Source organism: Triturus cristatus, chromosome 12, assembly GCF_964204655.1.
Source record: "Triturus cristatus chromosome 12, aTriCri1.1, whole genome shotgun sequence".
Lineage (NCBI taxonomy): Eukaryota > Metazoa > Chordata > Amphibia > Caudata > Salamandridae > Triturus > Triturus cristatus.
Genome location: NC_140595.1, coordinates 605,903,632 through 605,918,933, shown reverse-complemented (window position 1 = coordinate 605,918,933; position 15,302 = coordinate 605,903,632). Strand labels below are relative to the sequence as shown.

At 43.7% G+C, this 15,302-nt stretch overlaps 1 protein-coding gene across 2 annotated transcripts in view; it reads left to right on the top strand.

Annotated features, from left to right (window-relative positions):
- CDH1 (cadherin 1) overlaps positions 1-15,302 on the top strand; it is a 186,782-nt gene that overhangs the window by 2,442 nt on the left and 169,038 nt on the right. The gene's annotated exons all lie outside the window — the stretch shown is intronic.

Genomic DNA, 15,302 nt, shown 5'->3' with positions numbered 1-15,302 from the left:
TTGTATTTTATATAGCGCGAACTCGACCCTAAGGTATTGGAGCCCTTTACATAGCATCGTATTTACATTACACATTCAGGCACGGGGAGATTAAGTGATTTTGCCCAGAATCACAGGATGTGGACGCGACATAGAGGCTCGAACCCTGGTTTCCAGCACCAGAGGCGGCAGCGCAGCCGAGGGACCACATCCTCTCCAAGCAAGGATGAGGTTCTACTGCTTTACTACTTGCTGGCTTGTTGCCGGTGTCACAGCTACTAGCTTATATTTCCCATTGCCACAGAGCTGGTTGTACAGTTCCAGTACATGATCATCTGTGTCACGTCTCTTGCTTTCCATTGATTCCAGCCTGCAAAGTGCTGAACTGCCTGCTGCTGGCAGGCCCTGCACTTTACAAACACTAAATGAGATAGGGCGCACCGACAACCTGTTTCCTTGGGCACGTTCAGCTCTGTACAAAAACAACCAAACAACTTGTGAGAGACCCCCTCCCCCCCCCCAAAAAAAACATTTATTTGTTTGATGCACATATATTGGTACCAAAATAAGACTTCTGAGATGTTCACAGACAATTTTTCACACAGCCAAAATCATTTTCTATTAGACCCAGCTATATATTTAACAGTCACGCCTTTGATTTGAAGCTGTAACTCTTTTAAAGCAAGCCTTGTAATTTCAAGCCTTACTGTTTTGTGGCTCTAGTTTGAAAAGGTAGAATGTGTACCAGACACAATGGATCGTAGAGTTGCAGAACCGATTAACACTTGTAGGCCCAGTCGAATTTTCTAATTTTTTGCCTAGTTATGTACATAGGGCCTGGTCAGCGAACACATTGAGTAAATCTGTTTCATAAGTTTACGCCTATATGTGCCAGATGTTTTGGATTTACAACATTCCCAAAGAGTGCTTTTAACATTTCTGAAAATTGCATTTCCGTGTGTACATTTGTAGTCACTTGTATTAAGCCTTCTGATTACCTTCAGATTTAGGTTGTAGGCGCAGTAGCGGATTGCTATATTTTTTTTTTGCAATTTGATCAATTATTTTCTATCTGGAAATATGTGCGTACTTCTGGCTATTTCTCGCTCTGGTGAGAGGCACTTATTTGTTAGTACTTAAATTATATGTGGGGTAGGGTAGGGGTAGCCAATGGACATCATCATAAAAATGTACAAAGTTCGAACTTGGTTTTAGTTGCTAAAATTCCAGATGTCTCTTCCTGTTTTGCCACATGAGCATATTTTTTTCCACGGTATTCACTGTCATTTGCGGATAAAGACGACACTATTTGTGTCAATTGTGTTAGATGCACACAATATATTGAGCCTTTATTTTTTTTATTGCTTTATCAGACTTCCAAGTATTAAAGGTGCCTAGAAAATAATCTCTCTCCTAAAGGGGCATGAAGAAGAGTGTACAAATAGCAGACAGACGATAAATGAACTAAAGTCTTCGCCCGTGGGAGTATGCCGGAAGTTCTGTAACAAGGAGGACTAGGCACAGTTTTAAAAGAGATGACATTTAGGATATGAAATGTAGGAGGAATGTTCACATTTCATATTGTGGCTAGATGGGGACTTCCTTCCCCCCTCATCTTCAAAATAGATTGGTACTTTCCCATGTTGGGTTTGTGCAAGTGGCAGCCAGCTTTAAACTGTGTACCAGGCCGGTGGAATTCTCTAACGCTGTTGAGTTATATTTTACTAAGCTCTCCGGTAGAATGGAAAGAGTTAATGCCTTGTATGGTGAACATAGCTGTGCATGCCACAGTGCTAAACCCTAAAGCGAGCATGTTGTAACTAGCTCTGCGTAGAAGGGTGTTATCTATTTGACAGCCTCTCGCTGCACTTTGGTTGACTGTAACACCCAAGTTCTCGCGGACACTTTTCCAGGGGCCAAAAAGTAGGGTCTGTGGCATGACCGAGGGCCGCATAGATGGGTGGTGGATGTAAGGGAAGCAAAGCATGTATGTACATGTTGGGGACTGTGAGTTGTGAGGTTATTTTAGATCTCTAGAAAAGACCTAGATTTGGCAGTTTTGTGTTATGCTGAATTAGAGTTGGTATCCCTCCACCATACCCCGGGGTAAGCCTTCGGTGCCTGGTGTAAGCCTTTGGTGCGCCTTCGGTGCCTGGGGTAAGCCTTCGGTGCGCCTTCGGTGCCTGGGGTAAGCCTTCGGTGCACCTTCGGTGCCTGGGGTAAGCCATCGGTGCCTGGGGTAAGCCTTCGCGTTTGGTATTGCTACCTTTTGGTGAATCAAGTATACAAAGGAAGTAACTTGATTATTGAATTGGAATCAATTAGAATCTTGGGGCTCAGAATCTCCTTGCGCCTTTAGTCCCTTTGAGGAGAGTTTAGAAACCGGTTCTGTTACGATGGAAGGTGCTACAAAAAAATTGACATAGGCCCCCCCCGAACAAGATTTGCACTATACTGAGGCGGACAGACACAACAACCCAACCTCCACTGCTAGACGTGGAACGGTGGGAAGACTTTAGCCATGGCACTAGGAGACTTAACTTTTAATCCTGGTTTTACCACTTGGCCAAAATATGCTGCTGGTGAACTGTGTATCTAAAATCTGGGCTGATGGGAAGCATGAATGTTTAAGTTCATGTTTGTAACCGTCTTCTTTAATAAATGCCTCTCAGTGATATAACCCAATGTACTAAGCTGAACTTCTACTTGGAAGGAAATGCGATTTTTGGAATTTGAAGAAACTGTGTCATTTTTACATGTCAGTTGCAAGATGTCTTTAAAAATGATGATTAACCTAAAGATGAGTGGTGCAGGACACCTTCTTTGCTTCTTTTCCTTTACTTAAGTTAAAAATGCTTGCTCTTTGTTTAATGCTCGGTCACTTAAATATCAGCTCAATGCTGCTTTTCAGCTCAATGCTGCTTTCCACCAGGGGGCTGCATGTAAAGGTCGGGAGGGGCCACAAGCGCCGGCTTTAGGGTGGTGTGACCAGTGCGGCCTCGCTGGGCGCTGAACTGGAAGGGGGCAGTGACCTCAGGGGTGGCGGGGCGCAGTGTTAGCAATAACTTACCATTTAAAAGCACCTGCTACAGAGTTCCTTGTGTGTCCAGCTTTCAGACAGCAATGGAAATGTCGTGATCACTTTTGTAATTAATGTTGCAACCAGAGAGGGAGATAGGAGTTTTGTCTAGTGGCAATTTTGACTCGCTAGGGGTTCATAAGCCCGCTGCAAAGAACAGATCTGTATTTGATGTGGCTAGCTGAGTGGATTAGTGAAGCCAGCCTTTCCCAGCACTTTAAAACCAATGAAATGTTTTTGAGAGGGGGTCTATGGAGAGACGAGTGGCAGTTTTGACAGGTGGTAGTGAGGGGATCCAAGGAGGAGGTCATACGGGGAGTTGGGGGTGCAAAAAAAGATTGTCACTCTGGCCGCCACCAGCGCTATAGCCTGCCCTGCTTGGTGTAACAAATACACCAGCCGCTTTATTTTCTTGAGGGTTCTTTTATTGATGATTACATGCCTGGTACAATTGGCTGGGCTACTGTCATTTTATATTCTTTGTGGTTATGAGGGAACTTTGTATGGGTGGCATTTTTACGACTGCTTAGACAGGAAGTAACTGAATGAACTGTATATCATTACTTTGCTGAACGTGTGCTTTTCGTTGCCCATTGCTGACATCAAGCAAACCAGTTGTTCTACAAGGAAATCCAGCCTTATCTGGAGGTAATGTGACATTCATGTCACATAAAGGAATTCAACCTTGATGGCCCCAAGTCCTTAGGAGGAATGTTTTTTTTTTTTTTTAGAATTTCTTGAGTATCCTGTTATGAGACTGACATATGTTATCTGTAGTTACTCTAATGGGTGTCTTACTTCCTGTAATTTTGGCGAACGGAGGTAGAGTTTGTAGCAAGCAGGTACTTGCAGCCAGTCGGCTATGCCCCAACCTAATCTGTTGTTGGTGGGAGAGTGTAGTGACCTTGAGTTGTTAGGGAAAACTCTGGTTCTGTAATTGCCTAGATAATTTATTGCCTGTTACTCATGGCTGTGGGACTATTTTATAGTGTGTGCGACCAATGCACAATATTTAAAAATTGACTTTGAAAGGGGTCCCTAGCGAAACTTTTTTTCATCTCATTAACTTTACAGGGAAAATCACTGATCTGTTTCTCTACCATGATGGTAGAACACCGCCCCCCCTCCCCCCCGGTAATTTCAGTTAATCAGTCCCTGTTTATATTTCAGCTTCTACTTAATCTTGCGTCTTGCGTTGAGCATTTACTTTTTCCAGAAGCAGTGTTTGTGTAGTTTTTTTCCTTAGGACATATGATTTCTTTGTATTTCACCCTATGAACTGAGTTCTCTGGGTACGGTCAGGTGGGTGGATGTCCTTGGCTGTGCTCGATTAGAGGTGGAAGGTGGTGCGATTTCCTCACTGTGGGCGTCAGGGGCTCTTAAAGGTGTTTTACAGTAATGTCCAGTGTATGTGTGAGTGAAGGCGTTATTCACCTATATTGACAACAGAAAATAGTCTTTGTAGGTGGGGAATGAGCGTTTGTAAGCTGGCATGGTGAAGGGGAGGTGGTGCAAGGATGTGCATGCAGGAGAACAGCGTGAAATAGACCGTGATGAAGAGGAGGGAGATGAAATGCAGCTGAGTGATTTCAGAAAGATGTGGGGAGAAAAAGGGCACAAGTGTATAAAAAAACAGTAAGATTGCAGAGGACTGGTGTAGTATGGGAATAACTGAGACACTCTAAAGACACTACCGCAGATTGTAGTAAATTTTAATTGGCAGTCTCGTGATTTCAGAATTTACAACAGCATCATTGTTGTTACTCATTTGACACGGTTACCAAGCATTGGTCTTAATTGTTTTCTGTGTATGTTTTTGCTGTTTTGTCATAAGTCTGATAGCGGTAACATAAAACACAGAGGCTTCTAGGTACTTGTCAAGTGGCACGCTGTGTGAAGAACAAGATTCTAGTTCACCAGCATTGAGAACATACCCTTAGCTGCTTAGGCCACGCCTCTTCATTGCATATATTTGGTCTACCTCTTTTAAAGACCCCCCCCCCCCTTTTTTTTTGTATTTACACTTAAAGCTCGGCACACAGATTAAAGTAATCTGCATGTGCTGTGGCGACTCATTAGTCCTTGCCTACTAGACGGTGCATTTGCTGTATATTGCGAGATGTATTGCCTGTCAGTTGTCCTGTGCCCAGCCATTGTTTACTATTGGTGGCTTCATTATCACTCTAGTTTGCCAGCTTTATATTGTTAGCGTGCAGTGGCACTGTCCTTTTATGGGAACTCAAGGAATTCACCCCCCCCGGAAATAATGTGATAGTCACTTCTCCCATGGTGGTGTAAGGCCATCCCTGAAGTGCACACATTCATTGGCGGCTGCTGGAGAAAGCTCCTTCTCCAGTTTATGCAGACAGCCACCTCCCACAGGCCCTACAGGGCAACAAAAAGTCGATTCCATGTATTTTCTTCTCCAAGGCTGGACCTCTGTTCATGGCACGGACAAGATTTACTCCCTTTCCTCAAGCCTGGGGGAGGTGAGATGCCCAAGCCAGGGCCATCAACAAAGATGTGTTTTCTGTAGAAATCTGCTAGATTCCTGGAGGCTGTAGCTGTGACTCCAGGCAAGACTCTGGCTGGAGACACAGGAGGTGTGCAGGCTGAGGTCAGTGTTTCTTATGTGGATTTTTGTCCTGCAGCTAAGCAATTATTTTTCCCATTTGTATAAGAACAAATTCACTTGTGGGGAGCTTGTTTTTTTGTGTAGACTGGGTTATGACTTTTTGGTTGCATGGTGCTCATTGCTGGTTGACTGGCAGGTGTTGACCTGGGCAGGTAGCACACAGTTTTAGTACATGTACACATACTGTTCAAGTTCCAGCTTTTTTTTTATGGAGGCCTGTTCTTTGAATCCTAGCTACCCCACCTGATCAAATGTGTGCTCCTGGGCAAGTAACATTATTCTGATACCTTAGTCTCCCCAAATCATCTTTTGGGTGCCTTGGCGCAATTCACTTGTGCACTTAAAGTACATGCCTTATGACTTAAGATGTTACTGCCAGGAACTAAGTACGTGTCATGACAGGAACTATTTTAAGGAAATAGTTGGCAAAACATTGTCTGTTTTTTTTTTCCTTCCCCGGAAGATGAGGCATTGCAGTTTTGTGACTTTCTTTTAGTACATCACATACCACGATAGAGGTCATAGATGTGGAGAGCTTTGATTATGGCAGTGTTGCTGTCCTTAAGATTTATTGTACCTCTATTTTCCATGAATGAGGTTTCATTTTCTGTTAGTTCACAACGAAGCCTTTATCCAGTTTAGTGGTTTTGAGGGTGTAGCTATAAATGTACTTTTGAACACTTGGGGATTCTGCTACATAATCGTTTTTGCACTTTGGGGATACCATTATACGTTTGTTTTTGTACATTTGTTTTCACACCTTTGTTTGAAAGGGTAAATGAAAAACTTCTTAGATGACATAGATATTAGTTGCCATAATGCACATCTCCTCTTAGATGCATCAGCCCTTCCCTGTGGTTCTGATCTGCACCATCTGACAAGTTCCCTTAAAACAGGTCTCAAAATCTAGCAACACTGGCTGGGGTGAGGTTATCATTTTTACAGTATTTGGTGTGCATTGGTGCATGTTATTGAGTCTTTCTCATTCGACTCGTATTCCTTCTCCTGTTATTTGACTGCTAAACTGGGAAAACTTGAAATATTATTTGCAGAACTCTATATATGATGTTTTCCTGCATGTGATGGTCTCGGCTGCCAAGTGGGCTCCTGTTATGTGTGCACCTTCTGCCAGTCTTCCCTTTTAAGCCAAGAGCACTTTGCAGGATTAGATTTTTGAGCCTATGGTTACCTGATGGAAAAACAAAACTTCCTGCTCAGAATGAAATTTTGCTTTTGGGTGAATCACCTGGACTGGGTTTACGTATCACAGAGGTCATTGATCCATTTGACAGCTCTGGGTGTTTTTTTCCATCTTCAAATGAGTAGACTTGCATGTTGTTGGGAAACATATTTTACTGTTGCCAGATAATGTGCATCATAAATGCAGCTTCAAATGTGCACTCCAAGGGGGCTAGCAAAAGCTAAAATGACTACTATTCAGGGTGCTTAAAGTGAATTATCTGGGTTTTAAAGCAATTTAGAAAGGCTGCAAATGGCCGGTTTTGCACCCTCTGTGATTTAACCTACCGGCTATTACTATTTAAAGAAAATATGCCTTTAGCGGTTGCTTTTTGCATTATGTGGTTATTTATGCCTGTTATCTGCGTAAGCATATTCAGCCTAACCTTTCTATAAAAGGTGGTTTAAAAAAAAAAAAAAGCAATATTACTAGTCCCAACTAAGTACAGAGGCCATCCGTTTGAACAATTGTTAAGCATTTTAGATGGCTTTTCCACTACACTATGTGTGAGTATATATCCAAGTGTGAGAAATTTGATGCAAGAAATGTTAGCTGCAAATATGTTGTGGATTTGTTTAACAGACTTTGTCAATGAGCGCAGCTTAGATCTTCAGTGGGTCATGTTTTTGCACAGTGGTGTAGAAGCAGCGTTGCTGTGTTACCTGAAGGGTTCAACGGCCCTTCTCTGTCCAGTGGCTTCCTCAGTGCCATATAATTGCTGATCACATTATGTCCTGTGACATAGCTTCCGTTGATGTCCTAGAGGTCAAAGAATGTACCCTATAGCTCAGCCCCCTGGGAAATTTGGAAGTTGTCTCCTATGTTAGTGTTTGGGGGATTTCCTTCCACTCTTGTTTGTCTGTCTCCTGGATAACTTCTATTGTTCCGCTGCTCTTTACATGTGCTACTTATTTCTTTTTGTTTAAGCATTTGTTTTCCAGCTGGCCTTGCTCATGTATGTTGCTCTTTCTCTGCTCATGTTTTTTGTTCGTGTGCTTATCCCCCCTGCTTTGCTTTCCCACCATGTTTCTCCCCCGAATCACCACATTGCGCACTCTCTCTTGTCTGTTTGCCACCCCGCGGTACTTTGTGTTCTCTCTCCCACCACCCTCTGTGTTCCTTCCCCCATCCATGCACCCATGTTGTTTCACCCACCCACTCACTCTCCTAACGTCTTCTGATTCTTCTAGACCTCTCTGCAGCCTTCGACACAGTTAACCAAAGCACCCTCCGCAACACTCAACAGAGAATGGGATTGGATGGCACCGTGCTTAAATGGTTTGCCGCTTTCCTTTCGGACAGATCCCAAATGATTAAGATAGCGAACAGTCTTTCATCTCCATTGGCTGTAGGCCAAGGCATCCCTCAAGGTTCTATCCTGGCACCCACTCTGTTTAATCTCTACTTGGAACCATTTGGGAACCTCCTAAGCAAATCTGGGATCCATTACCATCTTTATGCGGATGACACTCAAATCTACCTCAAGGTGTCTTCCGCACATGATCTCTTTACTCGACTCTACTATCAACTCCATCCACAACTGGATGTTAGCTCACCAACTCATTCTAAATCCCGCCAAAACTGAATTCTTCCTCCTCTCTACCTCTCTCACCTCCTCCTGTTGAATCGTGAATGGATCAGCTGAATTTACTCAACAACAAACCCATCATTGTCGACAGCGCTAAATCCCTTGGTGTCATTCTTGAGAAAAGACTCCACCTAATCTCTCACATCAACTCTTTTGCCAAGAATGCACGGTACCAGTTGCGCCTTCTATGGGGGATCCGTCGGTTCTTCCCGGAGAAAGACTTAAAAACCTTGGTACAATCGCTGGTTCTCTCAAGACTGGATTATTGCAATTCTCTTCTGACTGGCCTACCCAAATCCCACCTCTTCCCCTCTCAAATCCATCCTCTATTCAGCAGCTCGCTTCATTTCAGGCTCTAAACGAAGCGACCATGTCACTCCTATCCTGTCCTCTCTTTGATGGCTTCTGATCGAGGCAAGATCTATTTACAAAACTGCATGCATCACACACAAAGCCTTGCACACGTCCTCCCCTCGTTACCTGGCAAATAAATTTAAATTGCCCGGAGGCTCTCGACCCTCTCGCAATGCGGAAAAGCTTCTGCTAGCGCCCCATCTTCAAAAAGGAAAGATTGATGGCGCAATTCTTCTCGGGCAATGCGGTGAGAATCTGGAACTCACTCCCCCATTGCTCCATGCCACCTCCTCTACCTGGATCTTCAAAGCTGATCTCAGTTGAAATGTCTTAATGCCCTGGGCTCACATTCAGCACCAATGACCAAGCAGACACCTAGTTGGGGTAACCAGAACTGGCCCAGAGCACATGCGCCTGGCCCCTTTTATTGGCAGGGTCACCTGACCGGTTATGCCCGTGATGGATGGATGGGTGTGGGGTGAGTTTACTTGTCAAGCAGATCACTGGACCGGTCATTTTGTAGGTGCATATATATATATTTGGTGTGCATGCCTGCAGAATTGTACAGCCGACCGCAGAGGTTTTTTTACTTTTTATTTTTTTAATTTTTTTAAAGCAATGCTGCGCAGCATCAGGGATGCTGTCCAGCAGAGCTAAAAACGTTGGCATAGCTGATAGGATCCCAGGGAGCGATATATTGGCTTTGCCAATGCTTGTTTTTGTGGAGATAATTCCCCCTTCTCTGACAGCCCATTTATTTCTATGAAATCCTGCACCCCTCAGCAAATCTTGCGTTGAGGCGTAACGCGTAACCAAAAGTCCTTGGGTGTGGCGACCACTTTTAGTTGTTCTGTCTGGGATTTTGTTTATTAAACGTGTTGGTGATATTTTTATGTTTCAATTTTCACTACACCCTGTGAGTTGTTTCGTGGTACTGGTGATAGTAGGATTCTAATGTTTGTGTTGTGCTTTCCAAGGGTTGCACTACACTCTGTGATTTGTTTTACATTCGCGTTGTCGATACTAGGGGAGCGGAGCCGATTACTTGTTCATGATTGTCAGCGTCACTAGGCCCTGTGTTTTCCCTCACACACTCGCTATGGCGATACTGGGAATTCGGAGGTGTTCCCTTTTAGGAAGGCCTTAGTTTACTATTTATGATTATTTTTTTTTTTGCATCTTTTATATAGCGCGAACTCGACCCGAAGGTATTGGAGCGCTCTACATGAGCACCGTATTTACACCACACATTCAGGCATGGGGGAATTAAGTGATTTGCCCAGAATCACAGGATGTGAACTCGACCCAGAGGCTCGAACCCTGGTTTCCAGCACCAAAGTCGGCAGTCTAGCCGACGGACCACATCCTTGATTTGTTTAACTCGCTTGCTTTGCCACGATTGTGAATTCCAGTTCTTATACTTTACAGAGGTTTCATTTTACTAAACTCTGTGCACCCGCCCCCCACAGTCTATAGGTACCAGTTACAACTGTGCCTCGGACGTTTAACGTCCAGCTACTTTCAGGGCCCGTCACACCAGGTATGCCTGGCGGCCTGAAGCGAGACCCGGAAGGAGAAGGCGCTAGTTGCACCTCTTGCGCAATCGCAGGAAACAAGTTGGCACCGGTCGGTCGCTTTCTGAATTTAGGGAATGTTTGCTCAAGGCCGAAAGGGTCGGGCGCGTAGGCCGCCCTGGTGGCGGGAGCCCGCCATGAGACGGGCGCACCTCTACAGCGCTCTGTCTGGTTCCTCCGCTCTCCTTTGTGTGTTAAAAGGTGGCAGTGACACCTTACTGTGTATCCTAGTAAACCTGTAAAAACAAAAGCCCTTTGTTTTTGCTGATATTTACATGCTCTGTTAAAAAAAAAGTCTCAGCCCCCACCCTCTACCCATAGCATTTGCGTAATTGCTTTTGCCCGGAGGCGCGAGCTTCGGTATGCATCTTTGTGTAGACACACACTGACGCAAGGGAGCTGCTGATGCCCGGACAGGAGGAGTTTTGCACTTTAACTTTAAACAAATAGCCGGCAGGGGTGGGTTACACAGGTAATGAGTTTTGCTTCTTTTTCCTGTTTGACATTGAATGTTCGGAAAGCAGGACCCCTGGACAGTTTAGTTTCGCAGAACTGAACCCCCATGAGGGAAATAATTGATAGCCGGCAAATGATGGAAACCTTATTTGTGTTGAGTGGGCTGGCATTTTGTTGGATTCCGTATTGCACAGCACGTTGCTACCACTGGTGGTCCTGAAGCTCTGTGCAGAGATTGTGCACGTGGTTTCTACAGTGCATGTTTAAAGTGTGTCCTTTGTGGGGAGCCTTGGTTGAAGCTCGTGAGATCCAGAGGGGGTCACCAACCATTGTGGCGCCAGACTTAGCACAGTGCTAAATTGGTGCTCGTGGTTGTCCAGTCAGAGCTGTTAATACATTGAGTCGGCCCTGTGCCGATGTCCACTGCTTCTCCATCTGTCCCAGTCATTGGTGGCCTCGAGGGACTTCTTAACAAGCCTCACACTTCCCTTCTGGGGATATTCCTGAAGGTTTCTATTGCCTCATTATGATTGGCTTCGGGTCTGGAGTTTGAAATCCAGGTCTATTAGAGGATTTTTGTGGGGCCTAGGTCCCCCAGCATCAAGCATGGCCCCTGTGTGGTGCATGGGGTCCTCGGATAAAAAGAAAACAAAGTCCTTAGACCTATTTCAATGCCGGTATATGATGGCGTAGGGCATTGCCTGCCTCATTACTCAATTAATCAGAAAAGCGGGCGAGGTCTGCTTTTGTATTCTGTAAATAAATGCAACAGTAGCAGCACGAGGCCTGGTAAAGAGTGGGACCTGGGGCAAACACTGCTGCCAGTACCCCCGTCTGTGACCCGGTTGAAACCTAAACCCCCACGTGCTTTGATCAGTGCTTTGTAGTCCATTTATAACAACAATAGATCTCTTTGTGATCTGCTTATCGTGTGCAAGGCTAATTTAACACAATGGTCATAGCTAGAGTGGGGAGGAGATTATGTGATTTAATGGGCCACACCATTGTTTCCTTGGGTTCAGAAATTCTTACAAAATTCTGAATGCTCTCCATTTAATTTGTTTATAGACTGCATAAATGGAATGATGAAACAACAACAAAGTCTTATGTTGTATAGGAGTGCAGGGTGTGGAGGCCAAGCCAATAAATACACCTTAAGTGGGTGATAAACAAGTTCCTTATTCGCCTGCCACTATATTTAGCGTTACCTTCGGTTATATTGTGGCCATACTAAATATCTTATGACTTAAGCGGCCTGCGCTGCTTTTTATCCTTGTGAGGTAGATAAAACAATGAGACCGTATAATTGACTATATATACTACATGGTGGTTCTGTAGTATATGGACCCAAATAAGCGTTTTTTTTTAGTTGTTACTGCCAAGTTGAAATGGTCCGCATTTTGTCAGTTGCGGAAGGGTGAAATGAGGAGCTGCCCTTGTTGTTGAGTCTGCAACCATAAGATAGCAGTGTCTTCTACTGTGTGGGTTTTATACATCTTAGCATCACCATGGTGCCCGAGACTTCATTAATGAGCGTGCTAGATGTAAAACACAGGATGTTCCTAATTATGTGGTGCACGAGGGGTACTGAAATGCTGTTTTGAAGATCTGGCACATCCCAATTGGGCCACCTGCTTTCATCTACTGTTAAAGAGTTTTTGTTTTTGTCTGGAAACCAGATGCATGTGATTGTGGTAAGGTAATGAGACTGGAGGAAACTGGGGGCATGGATGCGAGGGACAATGGATATAGATTTTATATTATCCTGGTAAATTTGAGACTGGAGTCCTCTTCGTTGTTTTGAAACTTCGTCTGTAAAGTGTTTGTAGTGCTTAAACCCTGGTGTGTGAAAGTGCTATGGTAGACTAGGCCTGACAGAGAAGGAGAGGCTAAAAGTGCCAGTGAGGGTGTAAGCTGCCAACATTTTCCGAACCAGTGCTAAATTGTGAGTGGGGAAAAGTATAGTATCGCCAAGATTTTTCTTGGGAAACTGGCACCGCCAAGTGACTGGTTGCTGAATACCATGGCTGCCTTCTCTTTATTCGCTCTTGCGCACCTTACACAACCTGCGTCTTCTCACTTTTAGAGATTTTTCTTTCCTGCTTTGTCACTTTGTCCCGATTTTCCACTCTTTCTACTTTACTTCCTTTTCACATTCCCCCCTCGTCCTCTGGGTCAGTCTGCCCGTAACTGCATATTTCTAAAGCTACAAAGATAGTCACCAAGAAACTAACCACAAAGGATCCAGTCTCTAGCTTTATTTATCCTTTCTCACATTGTACTGTTACACTCTCAAGTACATGTAATAGGTATGTTCCAACTCACTAGTCTTGTGGTGCCAAAGACTTCTCTGGGCAGACACAATTTAATATTTTTAATTACCACTTTCTGAGGGGCTCGGCGCGTCACAGTAAGCTTGTGTAAGGTACTTGTGTGTTATAGGAGGCCTCAAATTAGTTGGTCTGTTAAACATTAATAGTGTTATCAGCCTCCTGTGCTCAGCATTCCTCAGTTGGGGAAACTTGATAAAAGTTAGTTTCTGTTTGCTTTTCCCATCCTTGTTGGGGCATGGGTTGCAGGGGGGAGAGATCTGTTAATTTTGAGTATAGCTCAGTAGTGTCTAGATTTTTTTATACCGAGTGCCCACGTTTGCATAATACATTTAGGCACGACAAAATAAGATTTTCTTACAATTTTTATGTAAAATGTTAAACATTGCAAGCAAAGTGAATAATTGCAGTGAAGTTTATAGACCTTTCCTCCGTGAAAAATAGACCCATTCACACATGTCCAACGTTTCAAGTGAGATTTAAAGGAGGTGCAATTAGAAAGTCCAAAAATATGTTTTGTGCTGCGTTTGTGCTTAAAATAAATTCAGTGATTGAATTTAATATGTGGTAAGCAAGGGAACAAAAATATATGTAGGGTTATGAATTGCATAGGGTCCATATCGCCCAAGACGTTTTTGCAAAAAGGGATGTTCTTTGATAGCTTCATTTTGTAACATTTATCGGCTTAACTTTTTGCATATTACACTGATCAGTTTTCTGTTTAATAATTATATTTAGCCCAGCATCTGGGGCAAATGAAATTGATTTTGGCAGACACTTGTTTCGTGTCTTCGGAATTTTCAGTTATCGTGCTGACATTGGATTCCACATACAGAGCAATTCATTTAACTCTGGCGAGGGTTCATACCCCATTCAGAAGACCCCTGGAATTGAGGAACATTGCCCCCATTTTATTAATTTGTCAGAGTAGTTGTATCTTTGAGAAATCTCCCTATTTCCCCTATTGGCCAGTTTCTAGAAAACTTGTTTATATCCACCAAGGCCACAGCTACTAATTGTCATCAGAAATCGCCCTCCTTCACACAGCCAAAGCCTTAAACTGTGTATTAGTCCTGAGTAAAATCTATTACGATTAGTCTTCTAAACAGCCTACCTTCTAGCCACTTTCTCCTCCAAAGAAAGTATTGAATGTTGCTGCGCTCTTTAACCTCAACATGCAAGCACACACATTTGGCTGGTTATTGGCCAAAACAAGGTTCTGTTCAAATATCTGACTAGTTTTTAATGTTCTTCCGTTGTGCTGCTCCCACATACCTATCCAAAACCCATCCCCAATTAATTCCAACCCACTACATACTCTTTGCCAATCAAAACCTCCTTGCAGTAGGTAGAAAAGCAGGTATATGCCACGTCCAGATTTTGTGCTTTCATTAAAACCCACTGCTTAGCTGACCTTCTGACTTTCACTTTGCAAGCCATGCTCAATATCCTCCTGAAAGAGTACCTTGTCCAACTTGAAGTCCAGAATGTCCTCTCTAACGTTGTTGCTGTCCCTGTTTCTCCACACTGCCTCCACCCTCATGAATAATTAATATACTTATTGTATTTGGTGCATTTTTTGTCTTGTCTCTATCTACACCCAGCATTTGCCATTGCTGCAGCCAAACTCCTAGCTGTAACCTCTGAATCTATTTTTCTGCGGTGCAGTTCATATCTGTTTTTAGCACTATTTCTAGTAGATACACTGGTGTTCTTCAATCAATGCAAATTGTCTGGAAAAGGGATGTTTTTTCTTTGGTGATCAAGCATTTCACTGCATAAATTGAGATCCAATATTTTGAGCCTCCTTTGATGCACTGCATTGTATGTTAGCATTGGCACAGTGCCTCATATCCCTGAGTATTCTTGGTAATCAAGTGAGTGGTGACTCCATTTGTGATGCATGGTTAGTAGGCATGTGGGTTTTATTAATCTGTGGCAAGCAGTTTGGTGTCATCCATACGGTGAGGAGGGGTGCTCCAAACATGTTGCGTCAAATTCTAGGTGCTCTTCACAATGGAGGGAACACAAGAGGTTGAAGTCAGACGGTACCATCTGGTTTTTGCC